The 14,488-nt window shown below is 44.3% G+C and overlaps 1 protein-coding gene across 3 annotated transcripts in view; it reads right to left on the bottom strand.

The window, feature by feature from the left end:
• The window catches only part of GRIA1 (glutamate ionotropic receptor AMPA type subunit 1), a 306,213-nt gene that overhangs the window by 19,210 nt on the left and 272,515 nt on the right, over window positions 1–14,488 (bottom strand). The window lies entirely within an intron of this gene.

Here is a 14,488-nt window from a genome sequence, read left to right as displayed (position 1 = left end):
GAGACTTTTAGTTGGAATTACCATGCTCAGAGGTTGACAGCTTTGGAGGACACAGACACCTGCTCCAGGAAGTCAGGTTAGTGTTTAACAAATTCCATGGCAGGGGTTTCTGGCCACATCAATGACAACGCATACGTATAACATATCCAGGGCCATCTGTGAGGGCCAAGGGAGTCAAACTGATTTTCTTTACCTACACCCCTCATTTACCCCATTAAGACCCTATTCAAGTGTTGTTTACAAGGGTTTGTGTGCTGGACCCACAGGTGCATGAGTTAATGGCTAGAATAATTCATTGACTGGATTTGCTTCTCCATTCTCCAATGCCTGATCTAGCTCTTTAGGCAAGGAGTTGGCCATCTTCAGGTTACAACTTGTCCCACCTCCCATTTTACTAGTTCTTCTTAAGGATTTCTCTGTCAATGGTGCCACCTTAAGTTAAAGCTCAATTTTTACTTAACTAAGATGGGTTTACAGGCCACCAAGGAGCACAGATAGGATGAAAGGGAGGGGTCCAAAGGAGCTGTGTTCAGAGTAGGTGGCAAGGGACATTGATAGGAAGACAGATGGGCCGTCAAATCCAGCCCTCTTCCCACAGCCTCTTGCCTTGATCCTTTTACTACTGTGAACTTTCAGATGCCAATTCTACCCCACTGTTGAGTGTAGACGGTGGACAAGGAAGGATTTTTATTTTTACTGTCTGTGCTGTTTGCTTTTATAAAAGCTAAACTTTGGCTATTTGGTGACTCTAGTGTTGATAAGCATGTTGATCCCTCCCTGGAAAACAGTTCTTGACTCACAGGAACTCTGTTTACTACAACTATTACCTTTTATTTATATTTGTCAGTTGCTGGGCAGCTAACTAGACTGTGGCATATGGATCCCCAAAGGCAAAGGAGAAAGACTCCAAATGCTTGCAGTTTGCTGCCTGAAAAGGAGTTCATATTTACGATTTTGCTTACCCCACATTGTGAGTTTAAATGTGGCAGTTTTCAAGCTGGGAAAACAATTTCCATGAACAGATCCCTGAAACGCACTCTTCACTCTTCTAGATACCTTGGTGGGGTGACAACCCTTTCTCTCTTTTTTTTCTGTCTAAAAACAAAACAAAAGGGATTCTGATCTTGAACAAACACAGAAAGGGCAATGATTGGGCTTGGGATTTTGCCTTAGGGATGTTCAATGCAGGGACAGAGTGACACTGCTTAGAGTTCCTGACCCTTTCTTCTCTTTCTGCCTTTGCATTTAAAAAGAACATTAAGTAGAAAGACTCAAGTGGGGGAGGCAGGAGTGTTGCAGGCACAAAGGGGAACTGGGCACAGGAGAGAAGGTGCAGGGAGTCATTGAAAGAGAGAATAAAGGTCCGGGTTACCAAGTTCTTAATTCTCTTAATTCTCTTAATGAGAATTAAGTCCTTAATTCTCATTTTTGCTGTGAGCTATCAGACCACTTTTCTGTCTTCAGATACAAGGTCTCTACTGTTGTTCCCTTCAGGCATAGAATCCAGTTTGGGGTCAGTAATGTGAAAAGGTGTTTAGAGAAAGTGGACAGTCCTCACGGCACAAGCCCCAGAATGGGAAATAAGCAAAAATTTATGTCCTTTACTGGTGGGCTCATGATATCACAGTCAGGTTGAAACAAGGACATCCTGAAAAAGCATTTAATTAAATTTTACCACTGAAGGTCCCTCTTCCCAGGTGTTTCTCTGAAATCTTGTAGCTAATTGGTATGCTAGTTGGGTCCCGAAAATACCCCCAAAGAGACTGTCAGCTCCCTGGAGCAGAGACGATGGTTTCTCCTTACAGTGTTTTTAAACTCCTCCTTACAGTGTTTAGTACAAGATGTTCTGTGCAGGATAAAAGTGAGAAATACTTTTTTTGGGGGGGGGGGTGAATGAATGAATGAATGAATACAAATAGTAAGTGCAGACAATAACCTTCTGTGCCTTTAACTCAGTTATTTGGTAAATTCATCTATCTGGAATACAACAGTAAGGGTCCAGAGTGTGCAAAGAAAATGCACAGGGTCATAGGATAATAATTGTCGTTAACATTTACTTTTTTGAGAGCTTAATAGGGGCCAGGCATTGGTACTTTACATGCTTTATTTAATTTAATCTCCACGTCCCTATTTGGTATCCTATTATTACTCTTACATTCCACAGACAAATACATAGCCAGCCTAAGGTTCTAACTCAGCTCTGCGTGACTGAAGTCTATGCAGGTAACCACTGTTCTTTGAAGCTTGCCCCAGAGTAGGTGCTCTATGCATCAGGAAGCCCAAGAAAGCTTATTTAGACCTTTCTCTCCCCACTCCCTCCATCCTTTTCAAAACTTTTACTTTGCACACAGTTGCAACACCCAAAGATCTCCATTCTCCAAGCCCACAGCAGAGCAAAGGCAGCATATGAGGAAAACCTCATTATAGCCATTTCATAAGGTGCTAGTTTACAACTTGACTATAGGGAAGAGGCCAAAGAAATTTTCTTTCCTTCCTTCCTTCCCTTTCTTTTGTAGGAGATAAAAATGAGGATCCGAGAACAGCAGTAGCCTGGGACTATTCTGATTCTGGCAGATCCTCAGCTACCTGAACCCTGACTTTCAGCCACAGGGGCTGATAGGTCCAGGGGGAGTATCTGGATCAATGAATCGTCTTGGAAGTCTTGAGAAGGGAGGAGTGGGAACCCTAGAAAGGTGGTCTCCAGGAAGGCCTGGTACTCATTACGATTCAGTGTATTCAGACTGGCCACTGTGAAGAAGTTTGAGCATCCTATGCTTGCAGGGAAATCGAAGTTTGGGAAAAAAAAGCAGTCAAGGGAGATATTTCAGATGGTTTTAATTGGGCCTCAACTTATGAAAGGCTAAGGACTGAATTCTGGGCCTCAGTTTTGAAGCAACCGTCTCTCTTTCACAAAACTTTGAATTCAAGCATCTGAGGAATATGGGATAAAACAGCCCTTGGAGCTTACACCCAGCTTGCAGGGATCGGTTATGTCTCTCTTCCCTCAAAGGAAGCTTCAGTTCTCATCGCATTAGGCTGCTGGGCATCCCGTTCCCCTTCAAACCGCGTGTTTCTTCCTGCTTCTGTGTGCTTCCACGTGCTGTTTCCCTTAACTTCTCTCCCAACACTGGTTGCCCTGAAATGCTCCCTGTGTTTTCCTTGAATTTTTCTATCAACACTTGATGTCTCACTGACCTTTCCTTTGAAAATTCCTGGAACCTAGCAGTCAATTCGTTGCCCTGTCTACTACAGTTTCATGCGTATTAGCCTTAGTCTTTCACTTGATTATAAAGTCTTTGGTGTAAAGAGTCCATGTCTTTGAGTCAACTCCCTAAATGTTTATGGGAGCCAATTAAGTGTCAAGTACCATGCCAGGTACTTAGTAAGGAAAAGAACTGAGCAAGTTAGAAACCTCATCTTTCAAGGAATGTACACTCCGATGTGGGAAGCAGAAAAGCTTCTCAGTGGTTCATGGAAGACTGTATCTGATTTTATTTTATTTATTTTTTTAGAAGATTTTATTTATTTATTTGTCAGAGAGAGAGAGAGAGCGAGAGCGAGCACAGGCAGACAGAGTGGCAGGCAGAGTCAGAGGGAGAAGCAGGCTCCCCGTGGAGCAAGGAGCCCGATGTGGGACTCGATCCCAGGACGCTGGGATCATGACCTGAGCCGAAGGCAGCTGCTTAACCAACTGAGCCACCCAGGCGTCCCTGTATCTGATTTTAAAATAAAGAATTATGCACGCATTGCATGGAGCACTGGGTATGGTATGTAAACAATGAATTCTGGAACACTGCAAAGAAATGAAATAAAATAAAAACATTTTTAAAACAATTAAAATAAAATAAAATAAAATAAAATAAAATAAAATAAAATAAAATAAAGGATTATGGAAGGACCAGAAAAGGGGAGAGTTTAATTCTGACAGTGGGTGGGAGTTTGAAAAGCTTCAGGGGGTGCTCTGGGAAAAGGGAAGAGTGAAATCAGGAAGTAGAGCAAGGAAGCACAGGCCTGGGGAATGTGGTCAGGAGGGAGACTTCCAGGAAATGAGGCTACAACAGCCGACTGAGTCCAAACCCTAATTATCCTGGAAGGATATGCCAAGAAGTCAATACCTGCAGGCAAGGGAGACAGGGAAGGTGGTTAAGCAGGGAGAGGCCGCAGACCAGCAGCCCACCAAGTCAGTCCTAAGTAAATATGTATCAATCAATGCACCAGTATAATGACTCAAATGAGAGGAACAGACGATGTTGAAAGTTTTAACCCTGAATCTAGGGATAATGGAGACAGTAGGCCACTGCAAAGTAAACAGGGCTCACCTGGAATCTTGGGACTGGTTGTCAGTAGACGGGGAATTAGATTTATTCTCAATGCCGAAGGGCAGAATTAGATCTGGGGATGAAGCCATGGGGACACAGAATACTGTAAACTTTGGAGCTTCTAGAGCTCTCAGAATTTATTTGCCAAGTGGCAGTCTAGTGGGACATTGTTGACGGGACAACTGCTGGTCAGGAAAAACGTGGAGGGAATTCACATGCTGGATAAAAAATTAGGATTCAGTCCGTGGGCCCCAAAAAGGTGGTGCAAAAAGCCAGGCCAATTTGTGATGAAGCTTCCATTTATTAATGGGAAAATGAGGAAAGATAAGGATTATAATGTGAGTTTTTAGAAAGCTGAACTTTTCCATTTAGGGACAGTCCTGTATGTACGATTGATTATGTCCTTCCTTCCCTTTTAGTGTTAACATATTTCTTCTCTTACTATATTACATTGATGAGAGGTGGTCATTTTTTTTTTTTTTTTTTTTGGTCTTGTTCTAAGATATCAAGATTCCTTGGCAAGATAAATCATTGTCATGTATCTCTACCATCATTTTCTTTCTTGGCGCAATATCTGGTCCATGATGTCTCTAGTCTGGGATCCACTGGGCTTCTAGGGAAAGAGACTTCAAGGAGCTCTGCATCTGTACTCAGGAAGGGGGAGGGCAGCATAGAGTGAGGTTTAAAGGCATTAGGGGGACCATGAAACAAGGCATTTCCCTGCACTGGATTAAAAGTCATTGTACAAGTGAGCATGGTCATTCTAACTCTTTCTTTCATGGGGCTGGTGGGTTCTGAAGCCCAGGGTGCTCCCTCTTTGAGGAAGATGCAGCTACTTCTCTTCTCCCCTTGTACATTTCTCTGAGCCCTGCAGTAGCCTCTACTGTGCAGGCCTCAGAGGATGAATAAACAACTTCAGTTCCTCAGCCTTCTTTGGCTGGGTGTTTCTGCTCAAAGTTTGTTGAGGCCAGACCAGGGTCATTTTGCTTGGAGCGAGAGCCAGAGCCTCAGCAAGAACCAAAGCTTTTTTGTCCCCACTTCCTGAGATGAAGAGTGGTTGGGTCTAGTTCAGGTCTGGGTGTTTGTGGACCCAGATCCCAGAAAACACTCTCTTAATCACCTCCCTTTTGGACAATGATTTCAAAGACCACCCCCCCGCCCCGTCTTTATAGTTCAGACTGTGACATTGTCAGTATGGACTTTCCAAGGTAAATACTATCATTGATGGGGCAGTAAACCCCATGATAGGTAATGACAGGTAAATGATAGGTAATGATAGGTAAACACTGTCATTAAGGGCCCAGAAGAAGCTGCTGGCCCAGTGACTTGGAGTGGTGGGTCACGTGGGAGAGGTTATTTCCAACCAAGCAGATGGAAATAGAGAAGTTGGGTTATGTCTCATATAAAATGCAGACCTCCCCATGTCTTGTTTGGGAACCCAGGTTAGGCCAAGTTCCCTTCACCTGTGACCACTGCAGGTGGTTTTCACTTCTGGAATATATTCAGGAATAGACAGTTCTGGGATCTCATGAGAGGGAATCTTGATCAGCCTCTGATTCAGCTAGAAGAAGATTTATCTTTGGTTTCTGACCCTACAAAATAACATAAAGGAGTTGGTTTTTTTAAAAAAAGAAAAATACATATAGAGCCCTCTCTTTATCGCACAACTGTGAGGTGGAGGAAAGAACCTAAGTCTGGTCTGAGTCCCTCACTAATCTCTGGTCAAGTTGTATGACAAGTCCTATAACTGTACCTCTGGTGACCAACTCCCAGTTTTCCCAGGGACTTCCCTGGTTTTCCCAAGAAAAGTTCTACATCCTAGGAACCCTCTGCGTCCCAGGCAAACCAGGATAGTTTGTTACCATAACGGTATTTCAGTTTTCCCAATAAAATAGGACTAATGATAAGCCTTGACTCCAACTGTCTGTACTGTGAGGCTCAAATGAGGTAACGGATATCAAAGTGCTTTGAGATCACCTGAGGACAAGTGGCTGGATTAGAAGTGCCACCCACGCCGCCTCTCTTTGTGTTGGTGCATGCTCTACCTGGTATAGTCTGCCACTCTGTAGACCCTCTTCATCTTAGAAGCCTCTAACATGTGTTGTTCTCTGCAAATCCTCTTGAGTCTTGCAGAATGGATCAGGACTGCCTTCCTGTCCCACTGTACTTGTACACCCTACAGCAGTAAACTCATCCCATATGCACTGCTGGCTCCTCCAACCAGACTAAGGGTTCCCTAATGGGGTCCCAGCAGAGTACCCAGCACTGTAACTAACACAGGACTTCTGGATACATATGTTTTGAACGAAGGAGTTTTAAGTTTCTGCAATGTATGCCATATCACAGGGGTAAGTTACTTGAACCCCCAGGACCTGCCTACAGGTTTTACCTGTGTGATCTGTATTTCTGGCCCTATAATTTTCTTTAGGATCCTATGGCTACCGTCACCTGGGACAGTGCAGAGACCCGGATGGGGACCTGAAGTCTGGCCCCTTCAGCTGGGATTTTTCCAGATAAAAAGCATTTTTGAGGCATGTTTGATCCTTAGCCCGCCCCACATTGTGAGAAGCGGATGTCAACAGTTCATTTGCGGCTCACAGTAAGCCACATCTGGTCCTGTAACGCTGAACCATGTGCCAGCAGCACCACAGGGTCTGTGTCACACACTCCAGAGATGCGTGACAAAAGATAACGGAGGGAATGAATGAAGGCCTCCCTACAATTAACGGAGGGGGTGGAAACACCATTCAGGGTAAGAGCCAGCCCACTGGTCTCATCTCAGCCACCTTTGGTTCCATGAAAGGAAGGGAAGCTGGGCCAATTCTAAGGACCGGCTACCAAAAGACAGATGTCAATGAGAACAGAATGCTGGGCAGGCCAGCAGGACTGTTATTTCCTTGTGGACTTTAAAACACACAGGGTTGTAATGTTAGAGAGTTGCCTCCTCCAGTGATGGAGAATGGCTCCTAAGGGAGAGAGGAACTTCGTGATCTCCTGGGTCTCCCACCCTGGGCCCGAACTGGTCTCTAGCTCTCTTCCATTTCCAGCCCCTCATCTCCTCTATCAGCAGCTCCACCACCCCCACCCCATCCGTTAGCCTTTTATTTTTTATTTTTTAAATTTAATTTTATTTTTTCAGTGTTCCAAGATTCGTTGCTTATGTACCACACCCAGTGCTCCATGCAGTATGTGCCCTCCTTAATACCCACCACCAGGCTCAGCTAACCCCCCACGCCCCACCCCTCCAAAACCCTCAGTTTATTTCTCAGAGTCCATAGTCTCTCATGCTTTGTCTCCCCCTCCGAGACTTCCTTTCCTTCTCCTAATGTCCTTCATGTTATTCCTTGTGCTCCACAAGTAGGTGAAACTGTATGATAATTGACTCTTCCCTGCTTGACTTATTTACCTCAAAGATACAGATGTAGTGAAAAGATGGGCCATATGTACCTCAGTGTCCACAGCAGCAATGGCCACAATCGCCAAACTGTGGAAAGAGCCAAGATGACCTTTAACAGATGAATGGATAAAGAAGATAGGGTCCCTGTATACAATGGGCTATTACACCTCCATCAGAAAAGATGAATATCCATTAGTCTTTTATAATGGGATTCTACAAGAGATTTCCTTTGAGGCAATGATTCCCTGCTGCAAACAGCAATACAAAGATAGATAAAGGATGCCTGAATTACTCTCCCCTTCATTCTTGTACTGCTCGCTGGGTCTTTTCCTTGACATATCTTTCTCCTTATCTTGCTTGTAGGTACTCTCCCCACTGATTGAAGGCCCTGTTCAGGGACTGCTGCCTCTTGGGGGCCTTCTTATCGCTCCCACCTGAAGGACAAGACATTAACCCCTCCCTGCATGGTTTTCCCACTGTGCCTTGTTCATCCGTCTATCTAATGGTCAATCTATCAATCGTCTATCATCTTCATGGCATTTCCTCTCTTTTTTGTAATACTCTGATTTGTTACTAGGATGTGCCTTCTATACTATACATCCCTCTTAACTGTGACCAACCCTCAAAATTTTGAATGGTTGACATGAAAATTGAGATTTCTAGTTTCTTTGGAAAACCAGATCTGGCAACATGCTGACGTGGCAGTATATGAAATCAGATCTGAGTGGAGACTTTCCCCGCTAGATAGGCATGTAATCTTTGTTCACTAAATCCCCATAATTTTCTGTGATTACCCAGATACTGTCAGTTTTCCATTTATAGTATAATGTAGTGGATAAGAGCATAGATTCTAAAGCTGGACTGCCTGGGTTCAAATTCTGGCTCTGCCCGTGACTAGCTGTGTGCCCTCAATAATTTAGTCTCTCTGTGCTGCTGATTTATTATCCATAAAATGAGATTCTTAGCAGTACCTGCTTCTTTGGGTTCTAATGAGGATTATATGAATTAGAGAATGCATTTAAGGACTTAGAGAGTGTTTGCCATTCATAACAAGTGCTGGATATTCACTATAATTATTATTTATCATAGTGTTTACACTGTGATTTTGTTAGTTAGAGAAGTATTGTCTGTACTCATGGCTCTGTTAAAAATAAGGAAATCACATAAGCATTTACCGCCCCACCCCCATCCATTTTCCTCATTTTCTTTACCTAGCCCTTGGGGGCATTTTTGGTTGCAGCTCCTTTATTAGGTAGCCAATCCTGGGAGTGCCAATATCATAATCATTTTGCCTTCCTTAAGAGCACTTACTTTAGTGCATTGAAAAATACTATACTTATAATACTGGTAGAATTAAATGGTATGATTATGGTCATGAAGTTTCATCATCTGTCTTTAGGATGTGCACTAATAATGGCCAAAGAGACTCATGAGTTAAGAGTTGCTTGGTTTAATTTATGTTATACAGTTATATGGCTGGACTAGTATTTCCTGGTTCTCATGAATCTACACAAGACCAGACCTATCAACTGACTCTATAACATGCTCAGAAAGTCACAATACATCTGGGAGTTGGCCAGGTAGGGACTGGTCAGTGTGACAAACAATCAATAGGAACTGTCTACGTGCTAAATTTTCTGCTAGGTTCTGTGGGACCACTGGCCCTTGCTTCACTGAACTGTACTTTGAAATATAGCTAGAAAGAAGGAAGCAGTAAGAAAAGACACCAGGGGGGAAAAGTGGTACTTGTGGGTCCCAAGGAGACTGGCTTGAATAGTGCTATGGATTTTTTTTTTTTTTTTTTTTTTTTACATTCCTCTAACGGAATACATTTAATTCCCATTGGAATAAAGAATATGATTAAGAGGTCATTATGCTCTTTTTCTGCTAGATATGTGTGCTGAGGAGGCATGAATAATATACGCAAATATGCCTGCCTGACTCCTTTTTGTTTGGCGACTCCCCTGGCTTACTACCTCCGTCTCCTTAGGAGGAAATTAGCTCCTCTGTTAGGGATTTGCCTGGTCCTTTGCCCCTTTCCTCCCTTAGGAAGAGGCTGATTAGATGTGATCACCATGCCATCATCTCAGCACATGGGGTGATTCATAAATGTTACTAAAACAGATGGCCCAGAATTTCTATGCAGGGGCTCAGCTCAGGGCTACCCTTCTCCTTCCTTTCTGCCTGCCCTCAGAAACCAGGCTCTGCTCGTGAACTTTCTACCTGAGCATATGGATGGAAGCAAGATGGTTATTAGCTGAACTTTGGGGGGACTGAGTGGAAAAGAGAATAAAACTGTACATTTGGATATTTCTGTCTCTTGGTAGCCCGAAATTCCATTCATTACAGTGAAAAGAAGCCGAAAGTGGTCTGATCCAGAGAAGGCAATCACCACTTATCTCCAGACTAACAGAGTAGATTATGAGTGTTGAGGGGAAGCAGAAGGGAAAGGGGAAGTGGGGGAGGAAAGGGGATTAATATCCCAGAACACCTTATGCACCATGAGCTCCCTATAAGTGATTTCATTTATTCCCAAGATGATCCTGCAAGCTTATAGCCAGATCCCCATTTGGAAGTTGTGAACACTAAGCCTCTGAGACATTAAATAATGAGAGTTAACCTTTCTTAGCCATTTGAGAATGTGCCGGGCAGTGTGCTAAACACCTTATATTATCTCATTTAATTATTTAACAGTCACCAATGTGAACGCTAGTGTTACCTCCAGTTGTTGTATTTGGAGGAAGGTGAAATAATTTGTCTGAGCGACTCCTGTCATTGACACACATCAATTTATCATGTTATAAAGTCAGTTGATATGTCTGGTCTTGTGTACACATCTGGGATTTGTCCTCAGTCCTGACTTCAGGGCCCTAACACTCAACGGATGGTCATATAGCCATCTGCCACACAGCCAAGATCACACAGGCTGTGAACATGGCAGGCCAGGTCTGAGCGAGAGTCTGATCCACGGGAGAGCACATCTGCATCCCATGCCTGCGAGGCCTGAGTGTCAGGGCTGAAACAGGTACCCAGACTGTCCCCCTCTTGGTCTGCCTTTGTACTAGAGCAGCTGCCTTCTTAGGAAAGAATTGTGGGCAAGTCTAAAGGAAAGTTGCTGATGAGAGGGAGAGAGAGGGGAAGAAACATGCTATTTTTGACAAGAGGCAACAGCCTCTTAAAAGAAAGCAACATACAATTTGTTTAGCAGCAGGAGAAAGCCCTGCTTCAGCAGGCAAATCACAGCCCTAGCTGGGCTGCCATTCTCGTGGCTGTAAAGTCTGTTCATCCCAGGCCATTCATCTCTCCAGATTCCTCCTTGCCACCCTGCTCTGTCCACCTTCCTCCTCTCTCTCTCCTTAATGTGTTGCTCTGCCGTTTATGAGCTGGCCTGATAAGAACAGAGCTGTAACAAGCGTAAGTGTGCATCTGCCTTTGTGATTTTACCACAGTCCTCTGGAGCACCTGTACCATGGATCTCCAGCCGAGGCCGGAGCTTCTGGATGGAGGGCTCTGGCTGTGGAGGCTTCCTGGTGTCTCACTTCCCCTCGTGTTTTAAAGATGGCCACCTTAGAGGGTGGCAAAGGCAGTGAGGGGTGCCTCCATCAGCACAGAAGTGGGAATGTGGAAAGAAGAGGGGTTCGGGAGTCAGGGTCTGTACTTTGGCTGTATCCTATAAATCGTGGCGAGAACCTGGGCAGGGGGTCACCTCTCTGAAGCTTCCTAACTGGTGAAAGGGAAATGATAATACCTAAATCTAAAGGTAGGGGGAGATGAACCATGAGAGACTATGGAATCCCAGAAACAAAGTGGGGGTTTTAGAGAGGAAGGGTGTGGGGGCATGGGGCAGCCCAGTGATGGGTATTAAAGAAGGCACGGATTGCATGGAGCACTGGGTGTTATATGCAAACAACAATGCATCATAGAACACTACATTAAAAGCTAATGATGTACTCTATGGTGATTAATGTAACAAAAAAAATTAAAAACAAAGAAACAAAATAAATACAATTAAAAAATATGTAAAGGCAGGGGGAAGAAGGGTCATGCCTCGATGTCCCTAGGGCACTGGATGCAGCTGTGTGCCCAGCACCCTGTAGGTGTGGAAAGAATGAGTATCCTCTCTATGTGTGTGATACAGTCAGTCTCAAACAGTCAGCTTTTCGTTGTTGATAGGGGACAAAAGCACTACAGAGTTTCAAGAAGCATGAAAATCTTTGGAGGTGATTTTGGTTCAGTCTGTCGTGGGTCAGCAGGAAAATTTAGTTCGCACTGGCTGTGTGTTTTCCATTTCTAGGTATGGGACAATGACATCAACAGGTGGTAGGGCGCTGTCCCTGGGGATACATGTACCCCTTATGCAAATGGTGCAGAAGGGAGGCCAGGGCTCTTTAGCGAATTCAGGCTGTGACAATGAGCCACTTTTTTGTGGGGCCGCAGCTTTCTGACTCTCATGTTGCTTCGGTAGGCAGTTATACTCATGTGCGTTGGGGGAGAGACCGTCAGTGATATTTATCCTCTGAATAATCAGTTCGTCCTCACAGTTTCTGTCCTTATATCCATTTTTTTTCCCCTAATGGGTGAGAAGAGGTCCTGAAATCAGGCTGCCTGGGTTGAAAAGTCCAGCTTTCCACTCTCCATGCCAGGTCATCCCGGGCAAGTTCCATAACCTTTCTATGCCTCAGTTTTCTGAACTGTATGATTGAGGTGAACACAGTACTACCTTCACGGCGTTGTTAGGGTTACATAAGCTAATGCACATCGAATATTTCATAGACACTCCTGGGATGAGTCAGTGCCCGATAAATGTTAACAGTAGGTCTTATCATCACCACTAAATGCTAAATCAAGCCCTTGTCACACCTCCCCCAACCCCCCGCCTGGACTTTGGCACCAGGCTGCTGTGCCAGTCTCCTAGGAGGGTTTCTCGGTTCGCTCTATAATCCATCCCAAGTGTCCTGACCTGAGAAGCTTCTGTATTGATGCAGTGCTCCTCTGGCAGACCTCCGGTCTTTATTCAAGCACACGCGCGCGCACACACACGCACGCACACATTCTCTTTCTGCCTCTCTCCTCCTCTTTGTCCCTCCCTCCCTTTTTTATCCCCCATTCCCTCCCTCTCTTCCTTTCTCTCTAGCTCTTCTGAGGATGCAGGCAAATCTAGCCTCTCTGCTCAGAGAGCTTTGTCTCTGATCAGGCCCGACCTGGGTCACAGAGTTCACGAGGTTACCATGACAACAAGCATCCCTGGCTACCCATCAGGAGGCAAGGACCAATTGAAAGGGCCTGTCATTTCCCTGGGACATACTGTATTTATTCTCAGCAGCAGGCCCTGCACAGTACTATACTATGGGAGGAGGGAGGGAGAACAAGAAATATCGGGGTTTTATTTTTTTTAGTGTGTTCTCTGTGGGGGAGGACCACAAATTGTTCTCGGAGAGAGACATTTTATTTCTAATGCAGTCAGTGCTGGGGGGGTGAGGCTGGTGGTATGTGCATTTCTGATGAACACAGCGTGTTTCACAAAGAAGGAAAAAAATAAGTTATCTGGTTGAAAAGTGACTTTTGGGTAGGTCTAATGGGAGGAGAGGAGGGGTGGAGAATTAACATTAATGAGTACCCTCTGTGACAAGCACTCTGTGCTATATCATCAAAACTCAGAGCAACTGCAGCGAATTACTATTATTCCATTTTTACAGAAAAGAAAACAGAGGCTCATAAAGTTACTATGACTTACCAAGTGAGGTCAATCTACAGGTAAAGTGATGGCCCTTGGACCTGAATGAAGGTTGCTCGACTCTAAGGACCGCGGTCTGGACACCATTCAGGGCAGTTTCCCTGTCATGCTCCCATCACACTAACCTTCCTGTATTTCTAAGGGGCTGTCTCCTCAGGCCTTGTCCATCTCTCTTCCCTGGCCTCTAGCCCTCAAAACAGACTGCTGTCTGCCTATAACAGAATTGCCCAGGGGACGTGTTAAAACGGCACATTCCTGGAACCCACCCTGGACCTGCAGCATCAGAAATCTCAGGAATGAGATTTTATTTTAAAGCAATTTCCCTAAATAATGTGATACATAGTGAAGTTGGGGAATGGTTCTTTAGAGCAACGGGATCAACACTGCACAAAACAACACTGGCTTATTTGTTTACCCATTACATGCTGGGTCACTGTGATTCTCTAAAAGAGAATTCTCTTGATGGTCTCTGTAACACTCAAATCAACATTAGGCAAAATAAAATAAATAAAATAAAATAAGATAAAATAAAACAAAATAACATAAAATAAAATGTATTCAAGAAAGGCCCACTGAACCAACTTGAGGATGCGATTATGTCATGAGGTCCCAACATGGAGGTGGACAGGTAGGAGACCCTCAGTCCCTGGAAGTGGGGATGCACCCCACAAAACCTTGTGATATCCCTTTCTGAGTCACAGCCTTAACCTCCCTCCTTTGGCCATATGCCAATACAGATGAGCAGTTCTTAGTAAATATTTCCCAGAATAGGTTGTGTAAAAGGAGAAAAATATATTCAGTCGGAATAACAGTGTGACTAAAATGTTAATGAGCAATTCTGAACCTAAGTCTGATTACAGACACCACTGGGGCACCTGGGGGGCTTAGTCGGTTGAACGTCCGACTCTTGATCTCAGCTCAGGTCTTGATCTCAGGGCCCAGTAGGCTAGGCGTGGAGCTTACTTTAAAAGAAACAAACTCAACATACACAAAACAGACAATAATATCAAAAAATGGGCAGAAGATATGAACAGACAC

Source organism: Mustela nigripes, chromosome 12, assembly GCF_022355385.1.
Source record: "Mustela nigripes isolate SB6536 chromosome 12, MUSNIG.SB6536, whole genome shotgun sequence".
In the NCBI taxonomy this organism is placed as follows: Eukaryota; Metazoa; Chordata; class Mammalia; order Carnivora; family Mustelidae; genus Mustela; species Mustela nigripes.
This window is presented reverse-complemented; position numbering and strand designations above follow the sequence as displayed.